This window comes from Schistocerca serialis, chromosome 8 (assembly GCF_023864345.2).
Source record: "Schistocerca serialis cubense isolate TAMUIC-IGC-003099 chromosome 8, iqSchSeri2.2, whole genome shotgun sequence".
Classification (NCBI taxonomy): Eukaryota; Metazoa; Arthropoda; class Insecta; order Orthoptera; family Acrididae; genus Schistocerca; species Schistocerca serialis.
In genome coordinates, this window is record NC_064645.1 from 545,271,117 (window position 1) to 545,291,819 (window position 20,703).

The 20,703-nt window shown below is 41.0% G+C and overlaps 1 pseudogene; it reads left to right on the plus strand.

The window, feature by feature from the left end:
* The first annotated feature begins 12,446 nt into the window (after positions 1 to 12,446).
* On the plus strand, positions 12,447 to 12,563 carry LOC126417485 (5S ribosomal RNA; annotated as a pseudogene).
* The last annotated feature ends 8,140 nt before the right edge of the window (positions 12,564 to 20,703 follow it).

A 20,703-nucleotide genomic window follows, 5' to 3' on the forward strand; every position in this document is an offset into this window, starting at 1 on the left:
CCGGGTTCGATTCCCGGCTGGGTCGGAGATTTTCTCCGCTCAGGGACTGGGTGTTGTGTTGTGTTCATCATCATTTCATCCCCATCCGGCGTGCAGGTCGCCCAATGTGGCGCCGAATGTAATAAGACCTGCGATATGGCGGCCGGACCTGCCCCGCGAGGGGCCTCCCGGCCAATGACGCCAAACGCTCATTTCCATTTCATTTCCATCCTGCAAACTATGAAAAATTCGAAATAAAAGAACTGTAGGTTTATGCCTCAGTTGTTTACAGTCATCGACAGATTCTGCACTGGTCAAAATATTCAGAGTTTGATCTATGTACCTCACTTGGTGTATGACAAAAAAAGAGGCTTAAAATAATTATTTTCCACGTCTATGCTGCTCGTCAAAGTCACAATAATGTTTCCATGTTTGCAAAAGAGCATCGACAATCTAATACAATGTCATGTTTACATGAAACTGGTTTGAAAAACATGACTGCAAAGTGGAAAGGTGTTTTTACATTCCATCACTTGTGGGCTGCTAAACAAGAGGTAAACATCATGCGGAAAATGAGACTGGTACAAAACATATTGTCCATAAATAGTTAATAACGACTGTTTGTTGTGGCAATTTAATAGGGGAACTAATATAAAACATACTCTGCATAAATAGTTAAAAACCTAAGACTGCTTGTGTAGTGTAATTAACAAATTACTAATAGCTACTTGTTAATCTTTTAGCATCTGCTAGGGCCAAGCGTTCTGCCTGACTGACCAGCTAAAAGGGGGCGAATGTATTGTGCTCCTGGCCAGTGGGTGATTTACTCTGGCCTACGACCATTGCAAGGCTATGTCCAGTCCACTGTTGGTTCATCACACATTCCACCATGCATAGAATCCCTCTTCAATAATATTATTTACAAAACCAGTATCATTCTGTACAGGGACAGTGTTTGCAGTTGTTGATAACCATTAAAGACAACAAAACTAATCGAAGTGTAAGTAGTAGAAGAAACAGAATACTAGGACAAATAATTATTCAAAATGGCGGCTCGGTTTTCCCGAACCCCTATGATGACACACCTACCTCAATCCCCTAGAAATGACAGGAAATTTTGGCAGGAAAAGGTCAAAAAAATGTTCAAATATGTGTGAAATCTTGTGGGACTTAACAGCTAATGTCATCTGATCCTAAGATTACACACTACTTAGTCTAAATTATCCTTAGAACAAACACCCATGCTCGAGGGAGGACTTCAACCTAAGCCAGGACCAGCCTGCAGCACCTTAGACCACTCGGCTAATCCTGTGCAGAAAAGGTCAATGGGGCTAACTCCAATAATCTACCACTGAGATGTGTATGTTCACTTTAATGTGCAGGTACTCACTCAGTCTGCGCTATATCCACCAGAGGGCGCTGTTGGCCTCCCCACTCTATGCCCTCCCCACTCCTCCCACCATTTTCCCCACTCTTCCACTTATGCAGAAGTCTCAGTCTGTGCGAGCTATTGGAAACGACGACGTAAGTCTTTGTAATGAGATCAGTAGAATAGGCATTGTTGGAGTAGGATAAGGAGGAGTTTGATGACAATATCACCTGCAGTTATGCAGCTGAGGACTGTGCCCTTGGTTCCCTGTATGTGATTTGGAAGGTGAATATAATGGTGGTGAAGAAGAAGAATGTATAAGCACAGATGGGAGAGACTGAACAATTTGGTATGTTTCAACACCCACAACAGATTATAAAAAATCAAAAAAATCACAGAAACACAGCAGATGGAATCTATAAGAGATTCGCCTACAATTCCAAGCACTTTCCTACAGACGAGAAAAATTGCTGGAACTTACGTTGAATTTTCGATATCGTACAAGTTATGGTCTGCAGGTGCTCTTAAGCCACAATGGCGGGTGGAGGGCAGAATCCCACCTGTCTGAACCAGAGGAAGCTGGCCTACCCGGACTTTTCTCTGAACACTTGAACAAAGAAGACATCACATGACTCTTTGATTTCAGAGATCATTCTGTAGATGCCTTATTCTGCCCCTGTCTGGTTTGAGCAAGCCTATAGAGACTCCTCCACCCACCATAAAAGATGTCTTCTGATTCGCTGACATCATGGAACTTCTTTTGAATTGAGCATCCAGATAGGTTCTTACTGAATTTGCTCGTCAAAATGGTGCCGTTGGAGTGGGAGCACTGTCCGCTTCTTTCTACAGAAGGACAAATTCCGTGGAATTTGTACAGATCGTTAGAAAACTTACAGGGATCATACTACACTGACAGTGAAACCCTACGAAACTGGTCTACAGAACATGTAATACGGCAAGTATTGCCAAAGACTCTTAGTCAGTTATACTGCTCTACTACTGCTGAGGAAAGCTTGAATTTTTCAGCGCGAATACATTTAAGAGGTTGGAACGCCGCATGTCAGTGGTACGTAATAGAAAGTCATAAATACGTCTGCTGTAGTAGCAGCTGAACTGTTAAATTACGCCTCATGTAAATAGTTGCAGCAGAAAAGCATCTGAAGACCCACAATCAAAAGATATAGGTGCGAGATAGCGGACATTGAAATTGATATTCCGATAGAGCAGTAGTCCTGAATATTACAGTAGCTAGCAGTTCTTAAAAATCTTTTTCCTTATCTCATGCTTATTTTCTTATAATTTCAGACATCTGATCACCACCTCTTCGGAAATGTACCTCCCTGGCAGAGAGTGTGTCATAGACTCTTCCCACTTCTGTAGAAATGTGGTTGAAGATCCCTCCATTAAACAGAATCTGGGTTTCAAGCTCTGATTTAAAACTATGGAAATGGACTGTTTGAGTCTGATCATGTCTAAATGCTAGCGATTTGAAAGTACATTTCAAAAATTAGTATGGTATGTATCTGGTGCGGAAGACTGTAGATTTAATGAATATTTATTAATTATGAAAGTGAGTACTTTACATAGCGTCACTGTACTCAAATAGCCGTCACCACTGTTTGGGACCTATGTTACATGCAACTGATTCCAATGCACTGTAGGATTACTGGATTTTTTTCTTCGTCGACAAATTACATTTCGAAATTAGAGTGGAATCTATACGCATGTATGTGACACTAGTTTTAATGGTGGGAGGGAGTACAACACGTGGTATCACTGCACTTAAATAGCCCTGACAGACGTTTGGAGATCAGGTTAGACACAGCTTATTCTATCGCATCTTTGTGTTATTGGATTTTTTTTCCTAAGCAAATCTCAGTTTGCATGCACATATATGACATTGAAGAGTGTAGTTATACTGGCACATTTGTTAATGGTGGAGCAGAGTACCACACACATAGCATCACTTCAATTAAATAGCCCTGACAGAAATTCGGTAACTATGTTACAGACATCTGATTCCATTGCTTTGCTAGATGGGCTGTATTTTCATCATAAACAGATTACATTTCCAAATCAGGATGGCGTCTATATGCATGTATATGGCATGGAGGACACTAACTGTAATGGAACATTTGTTAATGGTTGGAGGGAGTACCAAGCATGGCATCAATGTACTTAAATAGTTCTGTCTGCTGTCTGGAGACTATCAGACAGTATTTCGCTATTGTTGCTCTTAGAATAATTGTTTGACTGAAATCAGTAACAGCACAACACCATTTCAATGCTCCCACCATTTTAAGCAAAACAATACCACAGGTCTACTCTCGCTGTACTGAGGTGCATACCACATCCTGCAGACCATGTGTGTCCATGCCACTTTGCTGCTTTAGAAGTACATCCTGTGAAGCCTTCAAGCTGTTAATTTTAAAGAATCAACACCATGCTCAGTGAGTTATTGCTGCACCAACACTGCTGCTGTCGAAATCAGGAATGCCAAAACAGCCATTCACAATGTCAGTTCGATGCACTCCATCCCCCAGTCTGAATGAGCCCCACCTTCGTATCTTACTATACATTCTCAATTAGCACTATAATTGTGATTTCACTATTAGCTGCTATCCTGACATTAGTATACATAGACCTGTTTGTGGTTAAATGATACATACTGTTGATTAGATTAGATTAGTACTTGTACCATAGATCATGAAAACAACACAACACTTCGTAATGATGTGGAATGTGACAGGTTACACAGCAACACCACTACAACTTCTCTACACTGCATGGTCGATGTATACCAGTACTGTCAGTCCACATGTGTTCCTGTTATGTGACGGATTTGTGAAACAAAAGCGTATTATTGATGCTGCTAGGATCGTATAGGTTGGTATATTCCATTCGAATATGTGACAAGAAAAGAGTCTTGGGGAAGTATTCCTCCTGGAAACCTATGGATAGCCTAGGATATGTATGGATGTACGAGTATATAGGCAATTTTTTATTCGATCAGCACGTGAGATTGTGATAGCTAGGTAATGGATAATACTGGTGTGGTGTATCCTTCGCCATGCACTGTACAGCTGCTTTCAGTGTATTTGCTATAGATATCAAATGTTGTTAGGTGATAGAGTTTTCTGTCAGTAGGCAGGAAGATCTGTGGTGCAGTTGGCCGTTGTTCTGAACATGCCAAAATCAATCGGCATCAGAAGTGTTAACTGCCATAAAGTTCCTAGCAGTAAACACATGGGGTGAAGCTGAAGTACAAAGCATATATCGGGTTCAGATTCATTTCCTCGAATCTTAACGAAACTAAAACACACACTAGGAACTGACAAGGCAGTGAGATAGAGCAGAAGAATACGTCCGACTCAAATTCATTTACATGGATTTTTGAGGGAGGTGCGATCCACCCACAAAGAAGTGACTGTCTAGAAGATCAGTGACCACAGCCGTGCGGTTAAAGGCGCTGCAGTCTGGAACCGCAAGACCGCTACGGTCGCACGTTCGAATCCTGCCTCGGGCATGGATGTTTGTGATATCCTTAGGTTAGTTAGGTTTAACTAGTTCTAAGTTCTAGGGGACTAATGACCTCAGCAGTTGAGTCCCATAGTGCTCAGAGCCATCAGTGACCACAAATCCCACTGATATGTGACCTAGAAACGGTGGCGCTAATATTTGGATAGAATTGTAAGAGGTAGTAAGATGAGTGCTGTTGCTGGAGGAAACATTGGCATTGATTTGTTCTGGCTTACACTTGTTTGTTAATTGGCTCTCAATATACTACAGTTGGTTAAGCGCGAAGTACTTGGTCTGCTTATAAATAAATGATTACCACTATGTATATGCATACCAGTACTACCCCTGTGAATATACTTCGTCCTCGACAGAAGACAGTATCAGTATTGGTTCAGTATAGAAGAGTGCAAGGGGGTAAGAAACGAGCAATGCTGTATTAAGTACCCTTCTCTCCCAGTAGTTCTGAATTGTGTGTGATGAAATGAGGTTGTTTCACCACTGTAAATGATTAGGTGTATAGTGTATTGGAAACTCTGTGATACTGTTGGGTTCGTGTTAAGGACGTATGCTCCATTTGAAAAAAGGTGATGTATTACTCACAGAGTATTATGCTTTCAACGAAGACTCTGGCACCAATACACTGTCAAATTTGTAGAGTGGTAAACATAGAAATAATATAACGTGTGTAAATTTTAAGTTGACAAACCAAAATAACTCACAAAATAAGCTTCACACGAGAAAATGTGTTGAATCCAAAGTTGATTATTTTCGACGGGGACATCTCCTGGTGCTAAAATTAGCCAGCCACCCCAGTCCCCTGGGGGTGGGGGGGAGGCAACTTTAAAATTTCAAATGGGAACCCCCATTTTTTATTGCAGAATCAGATTATACATAAAAAACCACATATATTTTGTCTTAAACATTTCTTTTGATTCTTGGTAGTTGGTGCTGTAATTCAAGGAAATCCATGTTCTCATTTTTGCGTGGTAAGTGGTTACGGATATATAATAATTACTTATTTATTTCGTATACCTAAGTTAGTTAGTCGGTTAGTTAGTTAGCTAGTCAGATGATTTGTTTGATAATTAAAAGTTATGTGGCCTCATGACCACGAAACAAACTAAACTTAGAATGAAATTTTCACTCTAGAGCGGGGTGTGCGCTGATATGAAACTTCCTAGCAGATTAAAACTGTGTGCAGGACCGAGACTCGAACTCGGGACCGTTGGCTTCCGCGGGCAAGTTTTCCCGAGTTCGAGTCTCGGTTCGGCACCCAGTTTCAAACAAAACTTATCCGAATCTGCGGAAAAAATTAATATTTGGGTCAACATTTGTAAAACTCTAATTCCTCTCTCTGAAACCCCACCCTGTGGGGAGAGAGGGAGAGTTTTAGTTTTAGCTAATGAAAATTTGCGAAGTAAATAAATATTTTTTTATTTATCGTACCATTTTCCACCCAAAAATTAGAACATGTATTTTCTGCAGATTTGCGTTTGGATCCTGCAGAATGGACGACGTCACTCCTGTGAAATCATAACATGACTCAGCATGTCATCTCACCTGATCACCTCAGCAGACTCAGGGCCGGCAGATCCGGATTCATTCGCTTTGCAGTCTTTGGCAAGATTTGTAAGCGCATTTAGGAAGAATTTTTGAGTGAACTCCAACGTCAAACTCATGGGGATTAGGTTATATAGCAATGCAGAGTTCCTGTCAATTTTTTCGAAATCAGTGTTATGAACATCTCTCACATGATACTAAATCCAACAAACGATAGACTATAAAGCTTTCTGGTGGAAATAGTTATGAAAGTAGCATTAGTGATAAGCGTCAAAGAGTAGCTTTTACCAGTCCAACACATTAGCTGAAAGGATGCAGAGAAGTTGTTCTGGAAAACCCGAACACAAAAAAACATTCATTTAACGTGGAATACTAAATATGACGCACGTGAATACACACAGGGGAACAAACTCCAGTCCTAAGAGTTTCCGGCAGATATAAGAATGAGGGAGGAATAGAGGTTTCAGCATTGAGAGGTGCCAAGGAGTTGCTCTGACCAGTGTAACGTTTTTTCTAGATAAGCCTATTTAACTTTGCTGAGGACGTATTTCAGAAGGTGCTAGCATATCAAGAACGTTTGAAATCACATCGCTCTTGACCGTTCAGTTCTTCAGCCGTGACAGTCAGGTATTTCGCTGCTGTTCCAAATGGGCTAGCCTTTCCGAGAAATACCTTTAAGGGCTTGCAGGAAGCGTCCTATTCTTACGTCTTTTGTCGGTCTGTGACTGGTTCCTGGACACCAGAAACAGAAGCCTCTTGTTGTGATCAGTGACGTCATAGTCCTTTGTAGGAGCTGTAGTGAGACAAGTCGTTACAAGTCCCCCCCCCCCCTTCTCTCTCTCTCTCTCTCTCTCTCTCTGTGTGTGTGTGTATGTGTGTGTCCGGCAGGTCCGAATGTTCCAGATGCCTTTTGTTCGACTGTCTGCCGTTCTACACATTTCCTGTTGTGTTTATTTGGGAGAAGATCGTTTGTGATGTGTTATTTGCGTCGAGATGAGAAACAGCAGTGGAAGAGATATTTGTTGTTTCTCTCGACATTAAAAACACATATGATTATCAGCATTGCTACCTTAGTTTACTTTACTTTTTAAAGTACAAGAATGATCTGGAATATGTTATAACACTGACATAAACATTAGTTAAAAAATAAAATGTGGAATTACCAGTTTCCTCAATTTTCCAGTCTTCACAGACGAGATAACTTCTACTTAGGCCGCTATAACACTATCAAATTTCTTTGTCATAGATTTGATCAAAGATGCGATCAAATATTCGTCAAATATATTTGACAAAGAACTCTGATGGGGCTCAAAAAAGTGGTATTACATTACCATCATATTTTTCGTCAATGTTCAAGATGACGGACAACAACAACTTGTTATTAACCGCAGCAGTTGCATACACCACAATTGTACTGTGTGTACATGCGGAAGAGAAGCGGGGGGAAAAAAGGAAACTTACCTGTGTGAAGCCGCGGGTTTTACGACGACACGGTAAATGCATTCCGCAAAACTTGTTACGTGAGCTTATACTGTAGGACATCAAGTCGTACATCAATTACTTTAGAATGGATGAGCATACATTTCTGTATGTGCTCTGTGAAGTGTATCCTCATATCACAAAGCACAATACTTACTTAAGAACTGCTATATCTGCAGAAGACGGGCTCACTGTAATACTCTGATTCCTTGCTGCAGGAGATAGTTAGGTTAGGTTACGTTAGATCAGGTCTCCAATCTTCTAAATCTATTTTTGTGTTCAGGGTGCCTCACGTTGTAAAGCGCCTCATCAGCTTCATAGATCTCTATAAACTTTGTAGTTGTCGGTATACACCAATTGTATTTACCGGCAACGTTTATAAAAACATTGTAGATGACTGAACGCTGCAGCGATGCCAGCGCTCCACGTGGTAACATGTCACATTGCAGGGAACAGAAGGGAAGCGACTTCTTTGATCAAATCTACAGTGATTTCCTAGATTTGATCAAATATTTGACGACTTTTGACAAAGTTCCCTATTACACTATCAAATATCTTTGACAAAGATATTTGTCAAAGATATTGATCGAAGAAATTTCATAGTGTAACACCGGCCTTACTCAGTGGTTTGCAGCACGTCCCACGCTAAAGTTTCGGCTCTCTAAAGATACAATTTCCACTCTTTATCTTCAGAATTATACTGTGCAGGCTATGCTGCTGATATCAAGATTAGTCTCCTAAGGTGTATGACATTATGCCAAACCATATGTGACTTCGGAAGTCGGGATGATGGGTACACTTAGCTTGGAAGGTCAAGGCCATACTATGTCACTCCTTAACACAACAACTAGCAGAACAATATTAATAATTTATTCAAAAGAAGCTTTTATAAAACAAATTAGAGGCAATCAACACGTGGAAATTAAAAACCCCTTTTTTCTACATATGTATAAAATTGTTTCAATAACTACCAAACGGGCAGTGACGCCAGGCTGCCCTGGCCAAAAGGTGACTTAACTTAATATGCTGGAAGCATCAGACCAGCCATCCAGAATAACACCTAAACGCCAGGGCCCAACCGGGAGTCATTTCACGTTAGACGACAAGTCACAGCTTCTCTGCATTGAAGAAAAACGTGGCGCCGCTCCCACATATCCCAACTCACAGAAAACTGGAACACAAACAGACCGCAGACAACATGCCAAAGAACCATTAATATAAGTTAAGAACAAATAAATAAGAATACAATTTTAAAAAAAGAATAAGTGCATTCAATAAAACTACTTAAATTTTGCAACAATATCAATTCTGTAAACATTTAAACTAAGATTTGTACACAAATGCAATGTTATAAGATAGTATCAGACTTTAAGGCTGACAATGTGTACAAAGACGAAATGGAAATAATTTCAAGATAATATTACGTTATTCAAATGCAGAACATCACCACACGTTTGGTGCACTTTAATTTCCTTGCATAGGTCTGCAATGTAACTGTCAATTGTGTAAGCTTGGTATGCAGAAAATTACAACTAGATTATGACCTAATATCTTCAATACCTTACAATTACTAGATCTTGTGCGGACTCTAATTTCCTTAAAGGAAGTAGTGACTGCTGGTCTCCTTGCGGTTACACACCTTGCCGGCTGCTCTCACTTCAACAACATATACATTAGGGCAACCAACCAACCAACAAGTGACAGCCGCTACAACGCAAATAGTTCCACGAAACGAAAGCACCAAAACCACTTACACCTCCGATGGAGAGTGTTGTTCGAGATGGTCTCGAGGAAATGGTCTGTCCCAGAAAACAGGTACCAAAGCAATGCGAGGAGCAGCGCCCGGAGTTGACATCAGGCAGGTGCACCACAAATTCGCGACCGTCCTGCAAGGCAGACTGGCCGCGCCGCTGCTGCTGAGCCCGCGTGTTTTGCTCCTTCGTCCCCTCAAGCACGTCCTAGCGCCTCGTAGCCAGTCCGACGACCAACTCCATGGCCGCAAATACCCGCCGCCAGATCATAACCAGGGCAAAGATCGTAGTACAGCCGGGTAATCGATAGTCGTTGGTTGGTTGTTTCGAGGAAGGAGACCAGACAGCGAGGTCATCGTTCTCATCGGATTAGGGAAGGACGGGGAAGGAAGTCGGCCGTGCCCTTTGAAAGGAACCATCCCGGCATTTGCCTGGAGCGATTTAGGGAAATCACGGAAAACCTAAATCAGGATGGCCGGACACGGGATTGAACCGTCGTCCTCCCGAATGCGAGTCCAGTGTCTAACCACTGCGCCACCTCGCTCGGTCGATAGTCGTACCAAAGAGCTCGTGTACCAGTAAAGGTGCACCACTGCTCACCATAAAAAGACACATGAATTTCTGGAAATTTTCATATGCTACTCTACGTTTTCAGCATAACATTGTAGCAAATATCATCTTTTTTGCGTAAAATCGAATATTGCAACTGATATCGGTTTCGAGATCGGTAAATTACTTCGCGATTGATGAGGCATTTCTCATCGGCAGAGAGCTTTACGGTAGCAGAGCACTGTAATTGACTAAGCGTCTTTGGCAATGTTTCCGTATTTCATGATCTGTGGATCACTTTCACAGTGTTCCACTGTTCCACTGTTAGTGCTTTTTTTGATCTGTACAAAAATTCTCTTAATTTGCCTGTCGGCAGAGAGTAAAGGATGGGACGCGCACACCATTTAGGGTGGTAAATTCAGTAAGAATCCCTCAGGATGCTACAGTCACAGGAAGGTCCATGAGGTCAGAGAGTTACGAGGTATCCTTTGTGTGGGGGAGTAAAAGTCTCCATAGATTGGTTTCAGCAAGACAGGGGCAGAACAAAGCATCTACGAAAAGTTACATGATGTCAAAGAGTCACGTGATGCCTTCTTTGTTCGAGTGTTCAGAAACAAATTGAGGCAGACCAGCCCCCTCTGCTTCCGGCAAGTGGGATGCCATCCCCCACTCGCCATTTGTGGCTTTAGAGCATCTCTAGACTAGCAGTTGTAGGACATAAAAAATTTACCGAAAATTCCAGTCATTTTTCTCGTCTGTAGGGCCGTGGTTCGAATTCTAGGAGAACCTTTTAGACGTCCGATAATCTCTGTGTTTTTTCAATTCTCCCATCAGTTCTCAGACCGTATTCTTGTTCTTGTTCTTGTTCTTCTTCTTCTTCTTACGCTCCACCATATCTTCACCTCCCAACCAAACTGCCAAGAAAGAAGTGCTCGGAATGAAGAGGGTTCAAGGTAGGGATGTAGTCTTCCGCCCTTGCTGTTCAATCTAGAGAGTGTTCGGAAATTCCCATTACGAACTTCTAGAACTTTTATAGGAGAGTACATAATATTTTGAATAGGAACCCATGTCGAGAAACGTATCGTTTCCGTGCAACAGCCATTTGAAAACATGCATGCTAAGTAGGTTTCAAACAGCGTAGTAGTGGTGGCGGAGGGGTACCTACATCGGGATGGCTGATGTCATCCTGCCTCTCTCACCTGGTTCGAGCCTCAATCACGTGTCTGTGAGTATTGGTATTGGTGTGGACAATTGGTGATGGTATGGTTGTAGTTGTCGATCATCCACAACATACCAGACGGCGGTGGGTGAAACATTAATTGCACGTGCAAATGCTCATGAGCTCATTGACTGGTTCTCTTCAACATGATGCCATACGGCCTATTCCAGTTTCGGGTGTGCGGCGTCTTCTTGTAACACGACATTCGGCCCTGATTTCTCTAAGGTGTTGCGTAATTTTGGTGAAAATGGTATGTATGGAATAGAAAACTGTGCACATCGATCTTGGTAAAGGCGACAAGTAGCTCTTCCATTAGTGTGAGTTTCGCCATGCAAATAGATTATGATGGAGTTTTCTGTGAACGTGTTCTCAATCAGGTTGCCCTAACGTTCACTGACATTTTGGATGAGGCTCAAACTTGGTCAGAGAGGTAGGATAAACGTCAAGTGACATCAGACAATGCTACATAAGCACCTCCCCATGTCAACCCTGTTGAGCATTCAAAACATTATCTATTCACTCCCCTCTACAAATCCTAGAAATTTGTAACAGGAATTTTCAAACACCCTCTGTGCATCTAACAAGTAACGAAAGATATAAAAGAAAGGTACAAGAGTGGTATTAAAATTTTGAGTGATAGGATATCAATGATAAGATTTGCTGATGAGACCGCTATACTCAGTGAAAGTGGGAAAGAATTACAGGATCAATTGAACGGAATAAACAGTCTAATGGATGCAGAATATGGACTGAGAGTAAATCGAAGGAAAACGAAAGTAATGAGAAGTAGCAGAAATGAGAACCTTAAGAAATCTAACATCAGAATTGGTGATTACGAAGTGGATGAATTTAAGGAATTCTTCTACCTAGGCAGTAAAATAATGCATAATGGACAAAGCAAGGAGGACATAAGAAGCAGACAAGCACTGATAAAAACGGCATTCCTGGGCAACTGAAGTCTACTAGTGTCAAACATAGGGCTTAATTTGATGAAGGAATTTCTGAGTACGTTTGGAGAACAGGCAACGGCCTTGCCGCAGTGGATACACCGGTTCCCGTGAGATCACCGAAGTTAAGCGCTGTCGGGCGTAGCCGGCACTTGGATGGGTGACCATCCAGCCACTATGCGCTGTTGCCATTTTTCGGGGTACACTCAGCCTCGTGATGCCAATTGAGGAGCTACTCTACCGAACGCCCGGGAGAGCTGTGTGCTGACCACATGCCCCTCCTATCTGCATCCTCAACTGAGGATGACACGGCGGTCGGATGGTTCCGATGGGCCACTTGTGGCCTAAAGACGGAGTGCTTTGGAGAACAGGTTTGTACTGTAATTAAATATGGACAATTGGAAAACCGAAACAGAAGACAATCAAAGTATATCAGATGTACTGCTACAGCAGAATGTTAAAAATTAGGTAGATTGATGAGATATGGAGTGAGGAGGTTCTCCGCAGAATCAATGACAAAGGAACATATGGAAAACATTAACAAGAGAAAGGGGCGGGATAACAGGACATCAGGTGATAACGTCCATGGTACTGGAGAGCTGCAGAGGAAAAAAAAAGAGAGAGAGAGAAATGCAGAAGAACCAGAAAGTAGAGCTCTGTTACTACTTGATCTCACACCCATATTTTTACTCTACCTCCAGCTGAAGACAACTCGTTTTACCTTCGTGATTATTCGGGGCTATAGAGCCCGGGAAAATTGTAGTGTAGTTCTAGATCAAGGCACTAAATAATAAGAGTTATGGAAGTTGGGTTTACTACTCGGGGTCCCAGATACAATATTAAATACTGCCGTGTAAGGGATGAGAGTGTAATGCAGACAATGCTCGAAGCAGAAGGTTTCTATTTTTTTTTCTTTAAAAAAATGTTACGCGTTCTGACTATCCTAGCCGGTATCAGATGAGTTCATCACTTAGTCATAACTTGTCTGCATGATAGGCCCGGCAAGGACTATTGGAACGTGAGAACTAGACAATTCCGTCGTTCTGTGAACACGGAGTGGGACGCTACCCTGCACCAACAGCGACTGTTGACGATGCATTAGCGAGCAAAAAGGCTTACAAGATGTCACAAGACAAGTACTTTTCAACCTGCAGGACACTCTTCTAAAACAGTACGGCTGACAGAAATGCAGTGGGATCTATCAGTTTTCCCAACAGCAAGTACAATTGGAGGAACATGTTGAAGTGGAAAACCATTTCTTTAAAGGCTGGCCTTGAACTAAGTGCTGTGAGCAAAATCTGTGAAACACGCGCAAAAGACTCTGAGCTACAGATTGTGAAAAGATTGTAAGCAAATAAATACTGAACAGGTAGAGTAAATGCAAACCATACGCGAGGAGACTGTGTGCAATTAACTGTCTACTGTAAGTGGTAGTATCATAATGTTAATAGCCATATGGTAGAGAAGAACCACATATGGGACATTGAGTGGAAGATGTGTGATTCTTTTCGACAGGAACAGCTAGCGCATGATGCTCATATAATAATAATAATAATAATAATAATAATAATAATAAATTGGTCAAAACAGACCAAGGAATCCTCAAGTTGTCTAAAAGTTTAGGACATTATTCACCTTTTACCCCAGAGGTCGCAAAATTAATTACTTTACGCAACTCGTGGATGTGTTGTTGGTATCTTGGTTGGCAAAGTAGCACATTTAATTTACTCATATAGTGGAACATTTGAAAAAGGATTCAGTTTGCTGAGTGATTAAAATTTCAACTACTTGCGAAAGCAGTGGAGTATTCTGATAAATTTCTGTAGGACTGTTGGTCTTTAGAAACCCAGAGGAAATTCTTTGTTGATGTATGGAGTGGAGATAGATATCAGCCAGATCACAGAATGTTGAAAGGCTTTTGCAACTCCTGGTGTAAATGGACGAAGTTGGAATGGCTACAGAGCTATTTCCCACTGTTATTGAGCGACAGACAAATCCATTCGCCGGCCAGATAGCACAATTGGCAAGGCATTCCTTGAGTGAGAGGTCGCAAAAGGCCAATCGCAAAAGGTCAATGAAGTTTACGGTTTACGTGTCTATCATGCAAACACAATTTTGGCTGCTAATGGTAACAGAGGGGAGGGGAGGCGTGTCTACGGAGCGTAGTTGAATTGCTTTGTTGACGTAACTCAAAAAAATGGTTCAAATGGCTCTGAGCACTATGAGACTTAACATCTGAGGTCATCAGTCCCCTAGAACTTGGAACTACTTAAACCTAAATAACCTAAGGACAACACACATCCATGCCCGAGGCAGGTTTCGAACCTGCGACCGTAGCGTTCGCGCGGTTCCAGACCGAAGCGCCTAGAACCGCTCGGCCACCACGGCTGGCGACGAGTATCTCACAACACTTCTGTAAAGCTACTGGTGTTGATATAAAGCAGAGCAAGGCCAACGACAAACAAAGCAAACAATGCATTATATCTACAACAACAGATGCCGAAGTTGATATTGCTCGAGTAAGGAACCCAAGGTATTTCGCAGAGTGAGAAAGTGGAAGATGAAATATTAGCATTTCTTCAGTATGAGTCACTAGAATATGTGGTGTCGTATACAGTCGACTTTGCAGACATCGAACATAAGTAGTACAATGTAGACGACACATGCTTAACAAGTGAAAGTGATACTGTAACAGGTGTCGAGCCATGTAGTTCATCAGTTTTGCCGGACAGGGAGCCACAAATCCCATCTTCAGTGAGACGTAGTAAATGACAGTCGTTGTCCAAGGAGCGGGTACTAAACACAATTATGTAAATGGAGGTTCATCCGCAGCATAGTAAAAAAACAATTATGAACAGATTTCGAATAACTCCTGAACAATATGACCATGTAGCGCATAAAAAAAAGCTACGGATATTCAAGGGAGGACAAAGTGCGATGTTACAGAAACTGGTGGTTGCGCGTAACAAGGATGCTCGATACAATTTAGAGGATGTGCGCGTTTGTCACTTACTACGATATGCACATCACACTGCGCGGGACAAAGATTACAGTGGTTTCAAGGGAAACAGTGGAGAGTGGCATTACTTCAAATAGGGCTGTAATTGGAAGATGCAAGATAACGAAATTTCAAACAAAATGTCAACTTGACGATGCACAGCAAACTGCAGAATCGGTCGGAAAATTTGTAGATTAGATAAACAATCTTATCCCATTGTTCAGTAAAGAGTTTGTTTTTAACTCCGACCAATAGGGATTTGAAACAATGCACATGAAGAACCCTAGAAATCATAGATACCAAGAGAGTTGTATCAAGATCAGCTAACTTCAATGTCTTACCGGATTCGTATACAATTATGCCTACTGTAAATCTGGATGGCAAATTAGCTGGAAAGATATTTAGTTCTCTGAGAACTTGGAGGAGCACGTCCCTTCTACTCTTTCTTGTGTGCATGATCTTGCAAGGGTAGTAGTGAATATTTACGTAACAGCAAGAAAGACTGGAAAAATCTGCGTCAGAGAATTACAACTACGGTATGAGACAGCTTTCGGCCATGAGCTTGTCAAAATGACTTGCTTTCTCATGATTTCTGGCCTCTGTTTAAAAATCATTCTCTTTTTAGAGCAAACTACTCCTTCTGAGAAGTGTGACATTGTCGTTGATACCACCTTGAATCACTGAACAATTTCAGCCACTGAATTCTTTTTGAGTGCCTATAAAACATATTTTCGCTCTATATGCTGCTACACATGCAAGAATAGCCCGTTTCACGCAGAGCTCCAGGACAGATTGCTCCGCCATTCGATTGCATAACATCACATCCCATCAGTTCTCATCACACCTTTAGGACAACATGATTCTATATGTATTCCTTAACCCTTAGTTAGTAACATGTGAAAAATTGGCGTTTACGTTAACATTCGTCTGGGAGACTAAGATGACCAAATATTTCTAAGAATTTCCACTGCAGTGAGTATCGAAAATAAATAAGAATTCAGAAGCTTGGTGAAAAATTAATACTAAGATTTTTATTGTCTTTCAGTCACATTTTGCAATACAATACGAAAAAATTATAAAATTAAGTACTAGGTTTTATATGAAATAATTTATAAAGTATATTATTCCTTTGCAAAATTCGCTAAATTTAATATTGCTGTTTCAAATGAAGCAGTTTCTAAGCTTGACATGTGTTTTCTCAAATATTTTGATATACATGCAAAGAAATGGAAAAAATTACAAACTTTCTACACACATTTTACATATTTTCATGGAGCACTGTAAGCAATTGGTTTTATCATATTTCACACACTTCTATGCCCTCATTCTGTACAGTGTGTAGGGACAATAACGACAGTTTTTTCTCTTTTTTAACTTGTTACGTATTTTTCTTTTTGCTGGATTCTCATCTCTTCGCTTTCCACCCAAAATATCCGAAATAATTTTCCTGCGGTCACCCGGTAAGTTTGGAATCTGGAGCTTTCTCTGTATATGACGTCTAAGTTCTTTCCCATGCTCTTCATGAACTCAAATTTTGATATCGTACCTTTATGAAGATAGGTAACATAGGCATTTGCGCAGTCACATATATAAGAAAGTAAAATACTGCCAGTGGCCATCTCCTTGTTCTCCGGTTAGCTGGGTAATTGCTGCACTTCATGTCTAGAGGATCTACGCCAGATTTTGTGGCATTATAGAAACTGATAATTTCTGGTTTGTTGCTACTTTCATCAGTATACGCAGTGTGGTGCGTTGAAGAAAGCGGTAAAACTACCTGAGATTTTTTCGGAACAAAAGACAATAGTGTAAGATCCTTAGTAAAACCATAAGTACTGGATCCCACTTCTTTCTTTGGGTTGGGAAGAAACTCTTTCGGAACTTCTCTTTTGTTGGATTTTAGAGTTCCGACAGATGTCAACCTGTTTCTCAGCAGCTCCTTACGCAATTCAATGGAGGAAAACCAATTGCCTACTGTGATATTTCTGTTGGTTCAGTATATTCTTTTGGATAGACGACTCACAGACTGTATTGGCTTTTGGAACTTTTCCTCTTCATCAGGTAATGTTGCCCCATCACTATCTTTACTCTCGCAAATGTAAACATCATACAGATAAGAAGAATGTGGATCTGTGAGGCACAGAAATTTTATGCCATATTTCGCAGATTCTTGGGCATAAATATCTTGAATCGGCATCTACCTCTAAATGGGATTAGACTCTCATTAACACAAGCATGAGTCCCAATCGAATATACCTTCTGGCATTTAGAAATTAAGATGTTGAAAATATTGGACACAGCTGCTGCAAGATCATCTCTTTTCCTTTGTTCGCTAGTAGATGCATCATCAAATCTGAGAGCCACCAGTAAAACTTCACATAGTTTTAGAGACATGGTTGCAAGAAAAATGGGACGTCCAGTACAGTCCTTTGAGAAAAGCGATGCCAAGTTTTCACGTCCAGACTTGAAAACGGAATTTAGAACCATCAAACCAATCACTGCCTCAATTTCAGTTTTTTTCTGCATCTTTATAAATGGAAGACGAAGGATATTGTAATTTATTCCTTATCACTTGTAGATCTGAGGTGTTATGTACTACTATCTCGTCAAATATCTCTGAGTTAAAAAATAAATGTCATATTTCTTCTGGGTCTGGATCGTTACGTAATTGATTGGCAGGGCCTAACCACGATGGCAATGTAATTTTTACTACATTTTTGTTTGGTGTCTTAGTACCGTAATTGAGCGCTCTGGAACTCAGACCGAAATGTTTGTGTTGTCATAATAAATGTTAAAAATAAACAGATTCAGAAGGATGTAGGTTGCAGTAGGTACTGGGAGATGAAGAAGCTTGCACAGGATAGAGTAGCATGGAGAGCCGCATCAAACCAGTCTCAGGACTGAAAACCACAACAACAACAACAGTAAATTGTGTCAGTTCCGGTGTCATTATTTTCCCTATTCAGGAGTGAGTCAACACCACCTTGTTCATTCTCGGACGTGCACAGAATATCATTGACATCTATTTCAGAATCACTGTTATGTCCTGAATCTGATACGTGATCTTCCTCAGCGACATAATAATCGTCTGAATGATAATCATCATTATTTTCTTCAAACTGCTCTAAAGCTATGTGCTCCATTCTTTTGCTTCTTTTTGACACCCAAGGTATTCCTCCTCTTTCCACCATCTACAAGTAATGAGATATTTGAAAAGTAAGGAGTATAACAAAAAAACTTAGTAATATCCGTCTGTCAGACAGAGTAAAAATCTTACCTCTACAGTAATATCTGTCTGTGAGACGACGTGAGTGACGTTTGTGCTCGAGTAAAACAATACTGTCACGGAAATGAAACAATGACGTCCACACAGTAGCAAGTTCAACTCACTAATGAAGCATAGCTGAAATATTAGATCCCAGTAACAATGCACATCTATCAACAATACATTGACAGCTTTTATAGCCGCCTAAGAAACGGATGTTACCGACTGAGGGTTGAGTGGAGACGTAGCTGAACATCCTACGTGGTTTGTAACTCCCAAGGAGCTCACCTTTGATCTTGATAGTGCGAACCTTTGTGATCACTGTGGTGCGCCATTTTTCGTTCAGTGTGTGGCTTCAGCTGCCAGAGACTGCTGTTATGTGTGTGTTGTGTGTGTGAGTTGCGTTTGCTTGTGTGTGTGTCACCTATTTTAGACAAAGACTTTGTTAGCCGAAAGATTATTTGCGACAGCCCTTTTGTTGTGCGTATCTGCGACTCATCATCTCCGCTATAAGCTGAGTAGCAACTTTTCATTATACTGTTACATCCCACTCTGGATTTTCCATTGTTTGATTTTCTATTTTTAACTTGAATGTCGACGATGTCCATTTTGTGAAGTGTAATACATACATCCCAGAGAAAGTTGATGTCAGAACCTCAAGGACACTCATTTGCAGTCCACTCGTCATGAGTCATTAGAACTAATATTTTTCCTCTCCTAATGGTTAACAAACACTTCCAAATGAGCCTTACTAAAGATTGAACATGCGACCCCGCACTCAAGGGGTTCCTTAAGACAGGCGGTCCAGCAACTCTGGTATTGGGGGCGACACATTTTATCTTGTGGAGTGGAGGCAGGGGATACAATAGCGATACACCTGTACACAGAAATGAGTGACTTCGTGACTTCCATTTCAACAGACGTACACACCCTGACGTATCTGACAAGCGTCAAGTGGATGACACTAACGGCACTGAAAATTTGTGATTGTTTTCTGAATACCGAGAATGAAACTTGAGGGCACAATTAATGAGTGTAGAAGTGCTTAAGGAAGGATGCTATATTATCTATAGATTCATGTTTGACCGGAAATCCGAATGCAAACCATTTTTGCGGATAGGTAATAACACTGAATTTTTTCTTAATGCGCAGGCAGTTTGGTCTGGAGCAAAGAGTTTATGTGACCTGCCGCTTCATGACAAGAGGCTGAAAGAATTCCAGTGTTTGCCTCTGTGGAGAGCAAAACCTGCAAATTTATGGTTAGGCCAGATTTCGAACGAAAAGTGGTAACGGAATATTTATCACGTGATGAGAAGTTGTTCCCAGTAGGGATGACGTTGTACATATTCCAGTTGTAAGATGTAGGTCCTCGTGATGTGTGGTTCTGAAATTTCTGCTGTTTTCGATGTGTTGTAAAGCAAAACAAATAGTGCCAAGTGTCGAGATTTTCAGACCAACCCTGAAATTGTGTAACGCTATGAGAAAAGAAGTAATGCTGGCTTCACAATTTCAGGACATCATGATACAACACGTTTTTTTAATTATTCAGCAGCATGGTGTAGATATCACTCATTATAGGTGTTGATTTTCTAAATACTTATGCTGGTTAGCTGGATTTTCATGTGTGTCATTTCAACCTACATCTAGGGAAAAGGCTGATCGTGTTGTCTTTTGTAAAACAAATGCACAAATGTGTAGATGCCTTGGAAGTTCGATACACAGAAGTGTTGGAGAAGGTAAAGGATGACAATAATTAGTTAATTAGACTACAGAGAGAGAAAGAGTCTGCTAAAGTGAGTAACCATCTGGTCGAGGATTAAAATCAAATCAGGGATGAAATAGTGACGACAATCAAAGACATAAATAAATTGTCGGGGACACAGAAAGCTACATTAATGGAGTCTTACTGAGAAGTGGTTGCATTCTCTGATTTCCCAGAATTAGTGAAATATTTTCAATGTTGGTTGGCTATAAAACTGCTCAAAAGTTTGCAGCAAAGGCCTTCTCAGCATGATTTGCGTAAATAGAAGTGGTACAGAAAATGTTCAAATCATAGATTGGGCCACAGTTA